Here is a 17,778-nt window from a genome sequence, read left to right as displayed (position 1 = left end):
TCCTACCCCTGTTTATACTTAACAATTATGCTTACATTATATAATCCAATTCATTAATACATATATTTCAGTATCATCCGTTCTAATACTTTTTCATTAAAAATAATTTAAACCTTTTTTTAAATAGAGCAATATTTCTGCTTTCCTTCATATTTTCCTCTAGCCCATTCCATATGGTAACTCCGTAGAATGATATGCACCTGCTCCTGAGATGGGTGCGAGCATAACCCTTGTTAAAGTTGTGGTTACCTCTCAAATGACCTCTCCCCTTATCCCTCTCTATAAATCATTTGTTAATGTTACGTGGGAGTTCTTGAGTCTTTGCTTTATACATTAACTGTCCATGAGCTTTAAGGCATTTGACATTAGGAACAAGTTATTAGTGTGATCATGATATCCGACCTTATGTACAATCCTCATAGCTTTTTTCTGTAGTGTAATCAATGGGTTTAAAGTGCTTTTATATTCATTTCCCCATATCTCCACACAGTAACTCAAATAGGGTAAGACAAGACAACAATATAGAGTATACAACATCCTCTGTTCCAGAATATGTTTTGCCCTGCACAATACTGCAATTCTCCTTGATACTTTGGATCTAACGTGTCTTATATGAGATTTCCAACAGAATTTACTGGGCTTAAAGTGCAGACTCTCAGTTTTAGGTTAAGGGTATTCACATCCAAATTGAAGGAAGGGTTTATGAATTATAGCTCTTTTATATATAATAACCAAAAGTAATTAGACAATTGACTCAAAAGCTGTTTCATGGGCCAGTGTGGGCTATTTATTCCTTCATTATTTCGTTATCAATTAAGCAGGTAAAAGGTCTGAGTTGATTTGTGGTGCCATACAGAGCCCAAATTATGGAAATTGTGTCACTGTCCAAATACTTCCAGACCTAACTGTATATAAATAAAAGAATGTCAATGACCCCAGGTGTGGGACTTTATTAGGTCAAACAGGTTTGAGGGGTCAGGCAAAGGACTTGGTGGAGTCAGGCAAGGGTCAGGCGATCATCGTTGTAATCCATGGAGCAGGGCAGGAACCGTGGTGCAAGGTGCTGGGCTGGAGGTGTCCATGGTGCTGAGTGCCCACTGATGAGCTAAATAAAACATTCTATTTCTGATGAGTCAACAGCACTAGGGCTCCTTCACAAAACCCTTACTGGAATCTTCATACACTCTGTGAATTAGTCTTTACTTTCTGATGAGTCAACAGCACTAACCCCATCCAGTGCGACATGTAGATAGCATATATTTAGAATATGTAAAATGCAAACACCAGAAATGCAAGAAAGTTTATGAGGTATACCAAATGGAATTAATAACAAGTGTTACAACCCTTCTGTCTAGAGTAAAATAAGGGCCTAACAGGGTAGAGTGCAGAATGTACAGGTGTGTTGCAACACAAATGCCCAAAAAAGTGTACAAGGGATCAAATCAATTCAAGTTTTATTTGTATCTCACCATTATATGGTCGAAAATTTGAGCAAAGAACAGAAAAGGAAGCTGAAAGACCATAGAGACAATGCTGAAAGAGCACTTGCGATAAAGTGCAAACAGCAATGATGTCTTGATTGAAGCGCATTGAGTCGCATCTTGTGAGATGCGCTATAGCTGCTTCTCACTGTTGAGACAAAATGTTATAAAGAAGTGATTCATAAATATTTAAGAAACTCACATTCATCAGTGGTTGCAAACTGTCATGGAAATTGTATTAGCACTCTCCTCATGTTTCCAGCTTACCTCAAGTCATACTGTGGTCCACATGTATACATTTCCATGGCTTTCTCATTGGAAACACAGTTTACAGCTGCAATGGCGTGGACTGTTGCCTGTGTCACGAAGTGATTAAAGCCACACGTTTACCAGTTATAGTAAAATGTAGATGATTTACACTAATGTCACCATTGGAGGGGCTACACAACCACATTTGTTCTGGTTTCCTGCCGGGCGAGATTACAGGCCTGCCCTTACAATGGCAGCAAATGACCACATCTATAGCAACTTCAGTTTGTTTCTGTCTGGAAACATCCAATGAGGCAAAGATTCACTATCCAGGCTTCTGACATCTTTGTCCATGGTAACATCACTTTCCTAAATGGATACACACATAAGCATGACTATGTGTACAGCTGTGAATGGTGGATAGTATGTTTGTATGCAATAAACTTCATTCACACTAACCAATTCTTTAGGAGGAAAGCTGTAAGGCCTCTTGAAGTACGCGTGGTCCTCGTCAGTGTCCAGTGGCATCTGTACAGAGTCCACCATTATTGCCAGTATGTTTTATATGAAAGGGTTAACTACTTCAAAAAGAGATCCAGGCTGGATTCAGAATGACACAGTACCACTAAACATATTGCATGTGCCATAAAGTTGCATGGAGTATGTGTTTTAGGAGCAGTAGCCCATTCAGAAACAGGCACACGGTCATAGATACTTAGTGAGAGATGCACTGACCATGGTGTTGCTTGCATGCCTCATTTTAAGACTTGAATAGGTCCTGAATACAGGTGGGACACTGTCGTGAAGGGTCGCTCTGCCTTCCTCACTAAAGTGAGCAAACTTCCTTCCAAATCTGAAATTAACACACATTCTCTTCACCGGAAGGTTGAATTGTAGGGCCAGGTGTTACCCCAAAATCCTCTTGATAATAAATGTACAAATACAATTATTATTTTTGTAGCACTGCAGCATACCCTTCCAGCCCAAGGTTTTCCACCAGGACAATACACCACCACCTTCTCAGGAGAGACATGTCATCCTAAAGAAAGAGCAGTTACTCAATTTGCATTCAAAGTCTTATAGCATATTGATATAATGGGTTCTTGTTTTCTTAATACTTACAATGCTGAAGTCAAAGGTAGCCTCCATGGCGAAATACCAGGCATACTGTAATGAGAAAAGACACAAAGACAAGATTACCATGTGACAGCTTATAACTCAGTGAGAAGGTAGTCACACACATCCAATGAAATGTACATGGCTGATAACTCCATAGGAAAGTGATATGAGAGGTCTGCACACATGAATGTTCCTTTTATTGCCCAGCTTTAATTGCACAGCTTTTTATTTGCAAATGCACAAACAGAATGTTGGTCAGGTCTAAGTGGTGGTCAGTCATTGTTACATACATTTACACATTTTTTGATGGTTTTAAGGAACAATCAAGTGTGCCATATCACTTGGTGGCATTACCATAACTCACCATTATCATGAAGACACTAGTGTTGTTCCGATACCGATACTAGTATCGGCATGGCCACCGATACGCACAAAAATGCTGGTATCGGTATCGGCGAGTACTTTACAAAAACGTAAGTTATTATTTATTTTTTTTACTTAAGTTTTACAAAAACTTTACGAGTTTTACAAAGGTTTTGAGCAGTGCCAGACTAAGTGTTAGCAATAATTTTACATCGAGGTGAGTATGCGGCTCAAAAAACATGTTTTTTTGTTTTGTTTTTTCAAACGCCGTGGTATCGGATCGGTACTCGGTATCGGCAAGTACTGCACGGTCAGGTATCGGTATCGGTATCGGGATCAAAAAATGGTATCGGAACAACACTAGAAGACACCACAGTCATTGCCACTGGTCTGCCTCGGAAGTAGGGTTGGGTATCGTTTGGGTTTTATCCGGTACCGGTGTAAGTACCGGAATTTCCGACCCGCGAGGTTTTTCCGACCCTACCAGATCCGGTCATAGGTTCAGCCCTTTCCGGCCATAGGTAGCGCTATGATTCGCTGACGACGATGATTTACGATCACATGATGACCGCCATTTTTACCCATCAGTAATTTTGGCTGTTTATAGATCTAATCTCTGTAGCTACCTTAAGATACATGGATGTTGCGCGCGCACCCGCGCGCGACGTGAGAGAGTTTAGGTGAAAGAGAGACAGGTGACAAGATGGAGTTTCATACAGCACTTGTTTTACATGATGCATCATATGTATCCTCCTGGCATACCCAAGGTTGGACACCTTAAATCAAGGATTCTAAAGGCGTCCAAGAATTACTTGATGAAAGGTAAGTCAGTGTGAATAACTATGTTATATCCACTCTTGAAGCCACTGCTTGAAATGTCGAAAATGGCGAAAATGCATAGGCCTGTATCAGGGCTGGACTGGGACAAAAATTAGGCCCTGGCATTTTTGGCCCAGACAGGCCCACCCCAATCGGTCGGACCACACCCACCAGCACAAAAATACTTGCCTTATATACTCGTCTTATATACTGTGCTGTACAGTCATATGACAAACTGTAATATTCCCCCAAACCACTACAAAGACGACTACATACAGTAAGCAATGGTACCAGTGCAAGTAGACCAGTGTACTCAGTGATCAGATTCCAGAGCGAATTTACGAACGCAGCCTTGTTGTTCTAGATTTTTTTTTCCACAGGCTGGTTCCACAGGCTGACTCGGCCCCGCTTCTTCTGTATCCTCTCTATCCTCTGTATCTGTACCCTGCTCCCGCTCCTCCCTGCCAGCCTCCTCTTCAACCTGTTGCTGTTGCTGCTGTGGTAAACTTGAGGGTGCAGCAAACATGTCCCTAATGTTTACACATTTGGCAGCATCTGCCTCGAGTTTCTTTTTGTTTTTCTCCCTAAGTTTTTCCCAGCCTCCCTTCCGTTTTAGTGTGCTTTTGCGCTCCATCTCTCTTAGTATCTATCTAGTAACTATCCAGGCTAACTAAATGTATTTTGCCGGCAGGCTCGGCCCAAAACTACCGCGAAACTGAGACGGAGGTCTGGTGCTGCGTGCGTGCGTGACCCCTGACCCCCCCCCCCCTTCTCTCTGTTGATTGGGCCAGCCCAGTGTCTGTATAGAAAATCGACCAATGGGCCGCTGTCCCTGATTTATGGGCCGTCCAATGGTAGCTTTCGATTTATGGGCCGTTCGATGGTAGCTTTCGGCCGGGCCGGCTGGTAAAAAAAATAAAAATAAAAAAATGTTATGCCGGTCGGCTCGGCCCAAAACTACCGCGGCCCACCGGGCAAATGCCCGGTATGCCAGATGGCCAGTCCAGCCCTGGCCTGTATCAAAATTGAGTGTCTCATTAAGCATCTGCTAACTATTGTGTGCATAAAACCTGTTTCCAGTGGCTTTATATTTGCACTTCTAAATGAATGCTGTATTTTCCTGCTGCATCAGGTGAGGAGTTGTACTACAAGGACAAATACAAGGACAAACATCGCTTGGTGGTGTGCAACAAAGATGGAGTTCGTGATGTCCTGATGGTAACTTTCTTATCTGACTTGAGTTCTTGTCCATCATCTTTCCCAATTATGACAAGATTATCATTGTTGGAGACCTCAAAACCTACTTATTCAATCTCACCTTTTAAATGTCTGTCTTTATTGTTGTTTCATCTGTACTATTGTTGTTTTATCTTCTTTGCTCTCTGTGAAGCACATTGTGTCACATGTTTGTGATAAATGGGCTATACAAATTAAGTTTGATTTGATCTGAAGGAGTGCCACGACAACCATGGGACTGGGGGTCATCCAGGGAGACGCCGAACGCTGGAGAAGGTGACGGCGTCCTACCTCTGGTCCACCTTGCGGGAGGATGTCACAAAATGGGTGAGTTTTTGATGTTATTAGTGCATGGTGTGTGTGAACATTGTAATTTATACACTGCCCATTAGCAATGATCTTTTACTCAAAGATCTCCAACTCTTGTGTAATTCTCATACTGACCACAATCTGATTCTGCACTGGAACACCCAGACCATCATACAGGCCGCAGCCCCTCAACCACAGCGGTTCTGCACCTAAGGCACTAAGCCCAGCAGCTGACCACCACCACCAACATGACGCCTCAACCACATCAAGAATTCTCTGACTCTAGATAATTTCCTCTGAAATGCCACTGTTTTAAAGGTTGATGAGTGCCCCCGCTGTCAACATCATGAGACAATAAAGACAGTTGCACCTGTACTCCATCCCATCCAAGTGAAAGAGGCATGGAGTGTCCTGGGGATTGATCTCATTGGTCCACTTCCCACCACTGCAAAGGGCAAAAGGTAGCTACTGAATGTTGGGCAGAAGTATGTGTAACCCCTTTTGGTTAAAGCTAGTGAGATAAGCTGACATCATGTATTGGATAAGTCAATAAAAGTTATGAAGCAAGTTTTGGGGGGACCCCATGAGGAATAGCTGCTGCAATGCTGTAGCTAATGGAGAACAATCTGCATTTTTCATTGCAGATACATTCTGACTGCAACCGACCTCTTCACCAAGTGGGCTGTGGCAAAAACCCTCTACACCAAAACAGCCAATGAGGTGTCCAGGAAGATAGTTAACATTCTTCTTGACTTTGGACTGGTAGAGAGGATCATTACCGACCAAGGACGGGAATTTGTGAATGAGGTACAGTTATCTATATAAGACACAGTGTTTGTGATGTGTGACATTTGATAATTGTAATTTAATCTAATTTAATTGCATACACTAATGCATCTGCAGGTCAACCGTGGTGTTTTTGAGGCTCTGGGTGTCAAACACTGCATCACGTCACCCTACCACCCCCAGGCCAATGGACAGGACGAGCGCACAAACCGCACCGTGAAGACTGCGCTTGCCAAGTACTGTGGGGAGGGACAGAACGACTGGGATGTCCATTTGAGGGGCATCATAATGAGCATCAACACCTCTAAGCAGGTAGCCTACTATTGTGTATTAGTTCAATAGTTGTGATTGCACCATGCATTTTATTCTTTCAGTGTGAGCGGTCTGACAGTGTGGTGGGCAGCAATGCCATAAGAAATGACCACAGCTATGCCGCAACAATGCAAGAGGAAGACAAGAAAAAGAGGACAGAAGACGACAACTTGGGTATGTTTCTCTTCACCAGTACTGTATATTACTATAACCTTATATGAAAACGGTGCCACTACACCACTGGCTGTAGAACTGTTTCTATGGACCACTGTAAGAGGACTTTAAACAGTTTTTGTCTTGTAGACCGTGGCAAGTCCACCCTCCTGGGAGCGGAGTGGATGAACAAGAACGCCCACCGGCTGTAAGGGAAGGTCCAGGAGCCTGCTTTTCTGCAATTGGACAAAATACAGAGAGAGGAAATAGAGGCTAAATTGACACTGATTGAAGACGAAGAAGAACGTCATGAATTGCTGGAAATATTTTTGTTTGAATTTGAACTTAAAATTGATTATGATTTATTTCTGTTAGAGGTCAAGGACAATCTTGGCATCCCTGTGTGCGCAAGTTTCAAGGCTCCCAGTTCGGAAGAGTGATTGATTAATTAGTGTGCTTGCAGTCGCAAATATAAAACTGAATCTGAACAGTAGTGTGAACCAGGGCTGGACTGGGACAAAAATTAGGCCCTGCCATGTGGCTCAGACCGGCCCAACACAATCGGTCCGACACCGCCGATCAACATGCTGGCAGTCTGAAAGACTAATAATCTAAAAATCTATCGACCTAATCTAAAAAGTGATCTAGCATGGAAGGCTCAGGACAGGCAAAGTAATTGAAGTCCTGAACGTGGCACTCTGTTTCCTCTGTTTCATCTTTTTCTCTCTCCTTTTCCTCTCTTTCCCTGACACTCTGCTTTTCTGGGGAGGGCAGCAGCAGCTCAACCTGGTTCAACAAGACATGGACAGAGAAGTAAACTAACTGGTTGTCAAAATCAGCAAAGTTCTCATTTACATGTACACACAGGCTGCATGATTGCATTATGTTACACCAGAAGCCCAGTCATTTCAAATGGAAGGTTGCAAGACAACATTATTGGGTTGCAGACTGCATGAGTTTTATTTCTCCATGCAATAAAAAGCATTCATTAGTTCTGAACTAGGCTAGTGTAGATTTTTTTTTAATATCTTTTTTTTCCAAATAAAAAGCATTATTAACACCCATTGTTGGTATTGCATTTATGTCAGTGACAGTGATACCTCAACTTGCTAGCTAGCAACAAAATGCAGAACACCCCCATCTAACGTTAGCTATAGAGTCCACAGCCAAGCAGCACTAACGTTACACCACGAGAGAGATCATTGTGTGTGCATGAATTCCAGCCAAGTCCTGGTGAAGCGCAATGCAATCATGCTGCCTGTACGGGTTAGCATAAGTCATAAGACATTCTCTGCTGCTGCTCCCTTAATCTGGTCAATGCAAGCGACTAACATAACTTTGCTTTTGTAAAACCAAGTAACAACATTGCTTACCTCTCTAGCTGTGTCCTCTGTCTCCTCCTCAATTGCTAACGGCACATCAGTGCTAACGTTAGTTAGCGGTAAAGATGTTGCTGTGGCAGCCGCAGCTGTAGTAGGCCTAGCCCCCACAGTCGATGCAGAGAACATATCTGTCAGTTTCTGACATTTTGAGGCATCCTCTGCTAGCTTCTTACTTTTTTTCTCCCTAATTTTCTGGGCACCCCCTTTCACTATCTTATCTACGAACATGAGGTAGAGCAATTGAGCAAGCTGTGCAAGGTTAACAACCTGCTGCTAAACAAGTCAAAGACCCAGGAATTCATCGTAGACTTCAGGAGGAAAAAGTCCGAGATCCTGCCCCTGCTCATCGACGGAGAGAGCGTGGAGATAGTCTCAACCCTCCGATTCCTGGGACACAACATGCGGGATGACCTGGCCTGGAAGGACAACACTAAAGGCACCATCAAGAGGGCACAACAGCGGCTATACACCCTGAGATGCCTCAGGAAACAACACAACAAGAAGGAGATACTGGTGGCCTTCTACCACGGCGCAGTGGAGAGCATCCTCACCTTCGGCATCTCCAACTGGTTCCACAGCTGCACAACAGCGGAGAGAAACGAGCTACAGAGAGTCGTGAGAACAGCACAGAAGATCACCGGCGCCCCCCTCCCCTCTCTGGAGGAGCTGTACAAAACACGCTGTCTCAGGAGGGCCTCCAAGATCTCCAAGGACCCGACCCACCCTGGGCACGAACACTTTGTCAAGCTGCCCTCGAACAGGAGGTACAGGACCCCGGCCGCTAAGACAAACAGACTGAAGAACAGCTTCTACCACAGGGCCGTCAAGGCCCTGAACACAGAAAAGGCCTAAGTTCTGGGCCCAGGACAGTCCGGACGGATTGTATGGCAGCTAGTGCTGAGGCACAAACATGTACATTTTCAAGCCTGCAAACTGTGACACTTTAAAATAATGTGAAAAAAGACTTTCTTGTGCAATATGACAACCCTAGTTGACTATCTGTGCAGTATAGTACAGTGGATTGTGTACATAGCCTTTATTGATGTAAACCAGCTCCTTACCTTCTTGTGATTTTATGCATCTATGCTTTTTCTAAAATGTGTTTCTTTTTCCTTTCCTAAACACCAGGGGAGCCTCCCCTCCTAAATTTCGTTGTTTGGTACCTGTACTGTAGCAATGACAAATAAAGTCTATCTATCTATCTATGACACTGTACTTGGGTTGTCGGCCGAGGGATCAGAGTGGGGGAGGGGGCCGATGGACAGCAGGGCCTAAGCATGTGATTGGGCCAGCCCATGTGTTAGTATAAACGGGGGCCGCCGCTTGATTCAGCGTTAGTTGATGCCGCGCTATTTTGGGCCGAGCTAGTTTTTTTTTTTTTTTTTTGGGGGGGGGGGGGGGGGGGGGGTCAGGCGGCCCGACCGGCCCAAAACTAGCGCGGCCCATCTGCCAGCGGGCAGAAAGATTGTATGGCCAGTCCAGCGGTGGTGTGAACTACATGTTGGTCACATTACCCCAAATGATAACGGTGGATGACCGATGGCCTTATTCACTTATTCCTTCCAGCTAGAGTCTGGATCTAGCTAGAGTTAGAGTCATGTCAGAGGGAGGGGCTTTTGACACGTGCATGCTGTCTGAGTCAGTCCATCCTCTCCATGGGCGTGGGTTAGATGTGGCTACAGGCCCCAAACATTTCCCAAATAAGATATATATGTATATGTACACATGCTATATTTCGGTTAACCTACACAATGTTTTTACTTGATTCCAGCTAATTTGTGAATGAATACGTTTTTGTTTGTGTATGGTCAATCCATTTTTATGTAAATATGGTTTCATGCTGTATTGATTTACAATAAATTAATTGCATTTCATTAAATCGTGTTGCTTTACTACAAAAAAACACATCTGATTGAGGAAGACTACAAAACATTGAGAAAGGATTTGGTAAACCAAGTATTTCATGCGTCATATGGTAAGAAGAGGGGTGTGGCCATAGTAATTAATACATCTCTACCATTCTCTGAAGAGAAAGTGATAAAAGATAATAGGAGAAGATATGTAATGGTTGACCCTATTACATTAACCATAGCTAAAGGTAATGAATCTTTTTTTCATTTCATACCTATTAGTTTACTCTAACGAATTAAAATAATTAACAAGCATAATGGCACAGAGAATGCAGAGATGTGTAGAAATGTCTACCTTGTCATGATTACAAAGATACCACTTGAACACACACTGTGACACATTGGCACCACCGGCATTCAAGCAGGCGGAGTGGTCGGCAGACAGGCTGGGGGTCAAGCAGGCGGAGTGGTCGGCAGACAGGCAGGGGGTCAAGCAGGTGGAGTGGTCGGCAGACAGGCTGGGGGTCAAGCAGGCGGAGTGGTCGGCAGACAGGCAGGGGGTCAAGCAGGCGGAGTGGTCGGCAGACAGGCTGGGGGTCAAGCAGGCGGAGTGGTCGGCAGACAGGCAGGGGGTCAAGCAGGCGGAGTGGTCGGCAGACAGGCAGGGGGTCAAGCAGGCGGAGTGGTCGGCAGACAGGCAGGGGGTCAAGCAGGCGGAGTGGTCGGCAGACAGGCTGGGGTCAAGCAGGCGGAGTGGTCGGCAGACAGGCAGGGGGTCAAGCAGGCGGAGTGGTCGGCAGACAGGCAGGGGGTCAAGCAGGCGGAGTGGTCGGCAGACAGGCTGGGGTCAAGCAGGCGGAGTGGTCGGCAGACAGGCTGGGGGTCAAGCAGGCGGAGTGGTCGGCAGACAGGCTGGGGTCAAGCAGGCGGAGTGGTCGGCAGACAGGCAGGGGGTCAAGCAGGCGGAGTGGTCGGCAGACAGGCAGGGGGTCAAGCAGGCGGAGTGGTCGGCAGACAGGCTGGGGTCAAGCAGGCGGAGTGGTCGGCAGACAGGCTGGGGGTCAAGCAGGCGGAGTGGTCGGCAGACAGGCTGGGGTCAAGCAGGCGGAGTGGTCGGCAGACAGGCAGGGGGTCAAGCAGGCGGAGTGGTCGGCAGACAGGCAGGGGGTCAAGCAGGCGGAGTGGTCGGCAGACAGGCTGGGGTCAAGCAGGCGGAGTGGTCGGCAGACAGGCAGGGGGTCAAGCAGGCGGAGTGGTCGGCAGACAGGCTGGGGTCAGGCAGGCGGAGTGGTCGGCAGACAGGCTGGGGTCAGGCAGGCGGAGTGGTCGGCAGACAGGCAGGGGGTCAAGCAGGTGGAGTGGTCGGCAGACAGGCTGGGGGTCAGGCAGGCGGAGTGACCAAGTCCAAATCCAGTGTCAGTTGTGGACACAGAAGCCACAAGATCATTTGAAAAATCCTGGAAGGATGTGTAGCGACCAGGTAGCTTTAACAGTTCTGAGCATGTGGCTGAAGTGGGCATCTGGACCGAGCAAACTTCAACATGAAGTACTTCTGGCAGAACACTCCACCCTACCCAGAACTTCAAAAGCTGGTTCAGTTCTTCTGATGTGGCTGCAGAAAAAAAGACACGCGTTTAACAAACTGACTATTTGACAACTGGACATCCACAGTGCTGTAAAATGTAACTACATTCCCTGAAATGTTCTGTCGAATACAATTGGACATTTCAATTTACCTGCAAGTCAGACAACAGAACATTCACGTACACAACGGTCTAGAATAAATAGCAATACAAATCGATTACTTACCTTTCTCAATATATTCCCTCAAGAACCCAGTCACACGACACCGGCATTCAAGTAGCGAGATATTGGTGGAGTAGTCGTCGTCCGAGTCTTCGCTCTCTGCTGTTGGCCACACAATTCGCCCTAGAATCATCTATGAAAATAAGACGATTTTACTCAAAATATTTGGATTATAGGACCAGTTAAAACTGTCATGTACACTTCCATAACATGGGACATAGTGAGTATACTGTACTCTTGGACATGCAAGGAGTGACAAGGCCAGGTATTGACTGGTGTGAGGCATCGAGTGCTCACTGTATTTGTAAGTGAGTTGCCAGTATGCACTGTATTGTGTAGTACTAATTTTGTTTGGATAAATAATTGACCATTCATATTTGATCAGTGTGTAATTATGATTTAATTTAATTAAAACATACTTATGAATATTATATTCAATTTTTGCCAAATAATCAGTTGGTTGCAACCTCAACATTACCACTAGATGGTCACTAAAACTTACACACTGATCCATTTGATGCCTTGAATGAATTTTAATACCTCTGGGACCACATTTACGCTTGACGATCTTGGAAGAAGAACCTCCACTGCCTCCGGTCTTTCCTTTAAAAGGTAAAGGACCTGACACTCCTTCAGCCCCTTCCTCAGCTGTTTCACCTGCTCCCTTCTCCGGCCAAGGACCTACAATAATACAGTAGTTATTAGAAGAAAAAGATTTATAATAGTTATTAGAAGAAGAATCCACTTCTATGGCCAATGCCTTGGTTAAGGCATGAGCCTAACCCGATTACAACAGCAATCTCCAAAGGGCAATTGATTCAACAGCAAATACTGAAACCTACTGCATGGATGAGAATCTTCTCAGCCAGCCATTTCCTATTGTCAGAAGTGAGTTGGGGCAGGTCCCAGTTCAGGCACAGGTCATGCAGGGTTTGCTGTTCGTCCTCCCTGAGGTTTCTCTGGCCATCAAGCTGTGAATTACAAAACAAACAAAGCAGCACGAATCCTGTTAAAAGGTTGTTCATGTAAATATGATCATGTTGTTACACAATCAGTTGACCCTTGATTTCAATTACTAGCAGGCACTTATCCCGAACTACATTAATGTTGTTCACCATTACAGCATTGTCGTCAAATGCAAATGATAAGCAAGGATATGGAGGGAAAATCTTTTAATAAACATGGAACTCACAATCTCAACCATTTCCCGTATGTCCATGTCTGGGCAGTCCAGACAGGACAGCTGAGTGTTGTCAAATAGTGCCTGGCTCAGTCCAGTCAACCTGGGACCCCTGTGGATAAAAGAATGGCCAATCATTCTGCCCACAACCACAAAAAGCCCACTGTCAAGCAGGACTTTGGAAGTGGATGGCACAAAATGATTTTCCTCCCCTTCAAATAAAAGGGTCTTCCCTGGTCCACCTGGAAAATGGAGTGAGATGAGAACAAGTTTCATTTATCATCCACAATAGTTTTTTATGAATAAGCACAAAACATGCTTTTTGTCATATCTGACACCTATTTGCCATTTGTAACAATATCACACTCCATTTGAAATAGAACTGCAAGAATATTACTATAACAACTACAATAATAAATAGAAGCTGATGAATAGAAGGGGGCTTGAGGGGCTTACGAGTTTGGCAATGGCGGTTCTCCCTGAGGAGGAGGGGGGCATGGCGGTTCCCTCTGAGGAGGAGGGGGGCATGGGGGTTCCCTCTGAGGAGGAGGGGGGCATGGCGGTTCTCCCTGAGGAGGAGGGGGGCATGGCGGTTCTCCCTGAGGAGGAGGGGGGCATGGGGGTTTCCCTTGCGGAAGAAAGGAAGAAATGTTTAGACATTTGGTTACTACATTGAAATGACCAATACTATTGTTTCATAAATACTGGCATATGAAATAACAAAAATGTCAAACTTACACACAACTGTCCACATGCTCATTAATAATAGAGTGTATGAATTGTTGACCACAATATAAACAGCCCACCATGGGTCCATTACATGGTTCAACATCCATAGGCACCTAGAATTAGACAAATACAACACTGATCGAATCAGATACATGCTACAAGTTTGATACAATAACAGACAATACAGTACTGTTTTGTCGTGTGAATGCAGAGATGTGTAGAAATGTCTACCTTGTCATGATTACAAAGATACCACTTGAACACACACACTGTGACACATTGGTCACACGCGCGGGCACACACACACACACACACACACACACACACGCACACAACAGTTTCAGATCTACTAACGGGTCTTCGTCGTCATCGTTGGCATCGCGAATCATAGCGAATCATAGCGCTACCTATGGCCGGAAAGCAGTGGAGGCTGGTGACTTCCAGAATTGAGGAGGCCAAATTTTTTTCCGCTTGCTCGCTTCACTCGCGATGGAATGTTCCCTGTTCTTCTTATCTGTCTTTGTTAAAAATTATTAATTTGTGTTTGGCGGTACTGAAGGGATTGGGACACTCTCAGGATGGTGGATGAAGCAGCTTTTATTGCCTGCACAATGGGTCATCAAATAAACAAAACAATTGGCATGAATCTCTGGTCCGCCTGCAGCAGCTATTGTCCCTTCTGCTCAGGCTCACAACATTCACCACAACATACTACATACAATCAATGACATGTCAAAAGCACTCAAACACTATGTCAATCAGACACACAATATACAATTCAGAACAATACTTCATCCATTTCTAATATTTATCCTGCAGAACAGCACTCATACGCGTGTGGCGGAAAAAGGTACTACACGGAGGCCAGGCCTCCTGTGCCCACCCATTTTCAGTGATTTGGCCAATCACATATTGCCATGAAAAAATTTGCATTACATTGACTTCTATGAGAAACCACTTTCCGACAGGAGGCCTGGCCTCCGTGTAGTACCTTTTTCCGCCACACGCGTGTATGAGTGCTGTTCTGCAGGATAAATATTAGAAATGGATGAAGTATTGTTCTGAATTGTATGTTGTGTGTCTGATAAAAAATATAATTATTGCTTTTTTAAATCTCTCTCTCTTCTCTCAAATTATTGGGGAGGCCAGGCCTCCTCCACCTCTATGGAGGAGCCTCCACTGCCGGAAAGGGCAGAACCTATGGCCGGAACCGGAAAGAAAATATGGTACCTACATCGGAATGCAATACAATGCAAATTACATCGGATATCGAAAAGCAATTCAAATTAGTACCCAACACTCGAATGCAATACAATGCAAATTACACCGGATATCGAAAAGCAATGCAAATTATTACACCGACACTCGAATGAAATACACTCATCACCAAATGTAATACGCTGCGCTCAAATGTAATACACATGCTCAATGGAATACACTCATGACCAAATGTAATGCGCTGCGCTCAAATGTAATACACATGCTCAATGGAATACACTCGTGACCAAATGTAATACACATTGATTTTATTTTGGCACAAATATGCCGTATTTTTGCATTGTATTTAGTGTTACACGTGTATTGCATTCCGATGTGTGTATTGCATTCCGATGTGTGTATTGCATTTGAATGTGGCACGATCCACCTTCCATAGTATGGAGTATATACTCATTGAGTATGCTAGTATACCATTCCGAACACAGCCACTGTAATGGTGCCAGTGGGCCAGACTACAACTCCTGAGTTGTTTTGTGTTGGTTTTGTTAGTACAGCTGTAGTTTTGTAGGTTGTGTTTGTTAATCGTATGTTTGTAGCAATTTAGTCTCATTTGTATTTGGATCAGTTAGTTAGGGTTAGAGGTAGGGTTACCACTTGGTCATTGAATTAAATTACTTTATCCTTTATACATTAGGTTCATTCGCTTTTTCTTTTTCTAGAGTAGTTTTCAGTTTAATGTGTTTCTCGGACACCTGTTTATGTTACCTTTTTACAATAAATCTTGTTTATTTTATATCTCCCATCTCCTCTGATTCTTGTCCTGCCGGTTTTATTTAATTTTTACACCCCATATCCCCTAGACCATATATGGGGTCGTAACATTGTTATAGACTCGATTTAAAAGCAATTAAAATAAAATAATTTGCCAGCAATCCACACACAATACCCCAGAATGACAAAGTGAAAACACGTTTTGAGAAGGTTCAGTAAATTTATTAAAATGTAAATACCTAATGATTCAGACCCTTCTATTCAGACCCACCCACTCTTAAAAAAAGAAATGGCATTAACAATATAGTGGGAACAGTAGGAGTGGCCAAATCAACAAGTGCATTTGGTACATATCATATGATACTGAAACTTGACTGAAACTCTTCTCACATTGAGAGCATTGGTATGGTTTCTCACTTGTGTATTCTCTGATGCTTATTAAGGTTTCCTGCTGAACTGAAACTCTTCTCACATTGGGAGCACTGGTGCCTCTTGTGTGTGTATTCTCTGGTGTATCCTTAGGCGTTGTTTCTGATTGAATCTCTTCCCACACTGGGAGCAGTGGTATGGTTTCTCTCGTGTGTGGGTTCTCTGGTGTGTCTTTAGGTGGCTTGAAACAGTGAAAGTCTTCCCACAATGGGAACAGTTATATGGTTTGTCTCCTGTGTGTATTCTCTGATGTCGCCTAAGGTGTTGTTGCTGAGTGAAACTCTTCTCACATTCGGAGCACTGGTATGGTTTCTCTCCTGTGTGTACTCTCTGATGCTTCTTCAGGTCTCCTGCTTGACTGAAACTCTTCTCACATTCCGAGCACTGGTATGGTTTCTCTCCCGTGTGTATTCTCTGATGCTTATTTAGGTTTCCTGCTAGACTAAAACTCTTCTCACATTGGGAGCACTTGTATGGTTTCTCTCCTGTGTGTATTCTCTGATGTCGCCTAAGGTGATGTTGCTGAGTGAAACTCTTCTCACATTCGGAGCACTGGTATGGTTTCTCTCCTGTGTGTACTCTCTGATGCTTCTTCAGGTCTCCTGCTTGACTGAAACTCTTCTCACATTCCGAGCACTGGTATGGTTTCTCTCCTGTGTGTATTCTCTGATGCTTCTTCAGGTCTCCTGCTCGACTGAAGCTCTTCCCACACTGGGAGCACTGGTATGGTTTCTCTCCCGTGTGTATTCTCTGATGCTTATTTAGGTTTCCTGCTAGACTAAAACTTTTCTCACATTGGGAGCACTTATATGGTTTCTCTCCCGTGTGTATTCGCTGATGCCTCTTCAGGTCTCCTGCTCGACTGAAACTCTTCCTACACTGGGAGCAGTGGTATGGTTCAAGGTGGGTTGGACAAATTAAACTCTTACTGCAAACAAAGCAGGGAGGACGGGGCCTGCAAGAGTGTCTTCTCAAATCCTCTGGCTCAGAGAAACTACTGCAGCAGTCCATACAGGTTTTTTTTTTCCGTCTTTGCCATTTATGGTTTCCTGATGTGGTGGAGCTGGGCTCGCTGTCTGAACCTGGGTTGGATCTCTGCTGGTCTGTGAGAACAGGAACATATACAGGGTTACAAATACATTTTCATTGTGCAAAACAGAGGGGAAAGTAGCCCCTCTGTTTGTTTGTTTTCAAATTGGAGTGTGATTGGAGATAACATTACATTTAGCGTGGCATTTAGCAGACGCCTTTATCAAAAGCAACCCCATATCCCCTAGACCATATGGGGTCGTAACATTGTTATAGACTCGATTTAAAAGCAATTAAATTAAAATAATTTGCCAGCAATCCACACACAATACCCCAGAATGACAAAGTGAAAACACGTTTTGAGAAGGTTCTGAGAGGTTTTGAGAAAGTACATTTATTAAAATGTAAATGCCTAATGTACATAAGTATTCAGACCCTTCTATTCAGACTCACCCACTCTTAAAAATAGAAATGGCATTAACAATATAGTGGGAACAGTAGGAGTGGCCAAATCAACAAGTGCATTTGGTACATATCATATGATACTGAAACTTGAC

The sequence above is a fragment of the Nansenia antarctica genome, assembly GCF_963989245.1.
Source record: "Nansenia antarctica genome assembly, chromosome: 13".
Classification (NCBI taxonomy): domain Eukaryota; kingdom Metazoa; phylum Chordata; class Actinopteri; order Argentiniformes; family Microstomatidae; genus Nansenia; species Nansenia antarctica.
Note: the sequence above shows the minus strand (reverse complement) of the source record.